Source organism: Nansenia antarctica (genome assembly GCF_963989245.1).
Source record: "Nansenia antarctica genome assembly, chromosome: 2".
NCBI classification, from domain to species: Eukaryota; Metazoa; Chordata; class Actinopteri; order Argentiniformes; family Microstomatidae; genus Nansenia; species Nansenia antarctica.
The window spans coordinates 76138586-76140720 of NC_137675.1; positions in this window are offsets into that span (position 1 = coordinate 76138586).

Consider the following 2135-nt stretch of genomic DNA (forward strand, 5'->3'; position numbering starts at 1 on the left):
TGTTTTCTACATTTTAAAAGCTTTGGTTAAAGATGTAAATTGGATTTTGCATGGGATTTGGGATGTCCCCAGTGTTGTTCATTCAACTTCAATCCAAAACTAATAACTAGTAAAAACATATACATTTCCAAATATGTTATTATTATTTCATTTTCCTGATCAATATCTATTGAAATCAAATATAGTTTTTATCCATTTTCTTTTTATTTTGTACAAAAATGTTTGCTTACAATAGTGCTTGTCCCTGCGATCACTGTCCACCCTGTTATGCTGTGTTAATGTCCCTTTTAAAAGAAAACCATATTTCTCAATCACATCACTCTCATGAGGTGACATCACATCAGTGGAGGGGATTTCAAATGTGGTAAGCTGTGTGATTTTCTACCTCTTTTACCATCTGATTTATGTTTTTATCCAGTGAGTTTAATGTGTTGACCATAACGTGTCCACTCTGTTATGCCTAAATATTGAGGATATCAATCAAATTGAATAATTTCAAAAAAGTATTTAGTGCAAATTAGATTCCTCATCAAGTATTCATGGTCATTCTAGGCATTATGCTAACACAGGCAGGCTAAAGGCTAACTTTAACTCAAAATGTCCACCCTGTTAGTGTCCACCCTGTTATGTGTCCACTCTGTTCTGGAGACACTCGCCCTATTCAACTACAGAGGGTATTCTAAATAAAATAAAATGTAGGTGCCTGAGCTCGACCACTATGTTTTTCAGCAAGCTAGATATGTCCTTTATATAATAGAACATTAAAATATAGATAAATCAACAATTTATTTTTCACAAGTTATGAAGTCCAAATGGCACCGTATAAAAAAAATGACCCAACAAAGACATAGGATTTAGGCTTTCTTACCATTAGTGAATTTATACAGTATCTAATCGATGCAGAAATTGACATAATACGAAATAGTAATTATTATTATAATTCGAATTCATTTGTATTATTCTTTTTTGCCATTTTTATTAGTGTGTTATTATTATTATTATTATTATTATTATTAATAGTAGTAGTATAGTAGTAGTAGTAGTAGTAGTGGCAGTAATAGTAGTAGTAGGCTAGTTGTAGTAGTAGTAGTAGTAGTAGTAGTAGTAGTTATACTGTAGTTGTAGTTGTAGTTGTAGTAGTAGTAGTAGTAGTAGTTGTAGTTGTAGTAGTAGTAGTAGTAGTAGTAGTAGTTATAGTTGTAGTTGTAGTTGTAGTTGTAGTTGTAGTTGTAGTAGTAGTAGTAGTAGTAGTAGTGGTAGTGGTAGTGGTAGTGGTAGTGGTAGTGGTAGTAGTAGTAGTAGTAGTAGTAGTAGTAGTAGTAGTAGTAGTAGTAGTAGTAGTAGTAGTAGTAGTGGTAGTGGTAGTGGTAGTGGTAGTGGTAGTGGTAGTGGTAGTGGTAGTAGTAGTAGTAGTAGTAGTAGTAGTAGTAGTAGTAGTAGTAGTAGTAGTAGTAGTAGTAGTAGTAGTAGTAGTAGTAGTAGTAGTAGTAGTAGTAGTAGTGAGTGTGTCATGCCTGGGTAGTAGTCTGCTGCTCTGACAGTGACATCTCTGCTGGGGTGTTGAGCCACTCTAATCCATCTCCTGGGATTCCCAGCCATGCCATTTCTACACAGGCTGCCTCAATGGGATCTCTGCTCCTTCCAAAGCTCCCCTAGCCCAGTCCCATCCATCCCCCTAACCCAACCTCATCCACCCCCTAATCCAACCTCATCCACCCCCTAATCCAGCCCCATCCATCCCCCTAACCCAGTCCCATCCATCCCCATAACCCAACCTCATCCACCCCCTAATCCAACCTCATCCACCCCCTAATCCAGCCCCATCCATCCCCCTAATCCAACCTCATCCACCCCCTAGCCCAGTCCCATCCATCCCCCTAACCCCGCCTCATCCACCCTCTAACCCAGCCTCATCCACAGGTGCTGACAGGGGCTCTGCACCTCTGGTACTTACTCTGAACCTCTCAACAGTTCACAGCTGCACATACTTTGTTGCTACTGCCATAGAAATCATTGCGATTGACAGGCCATCAATCAATCAATGATAGATTGGCAACTGATTTGATTCATTGATACATAAATGAGTGAGCATGCAGTATCACCTCAATGACAGCTCAGGGCTGTGTGGTTAAAAC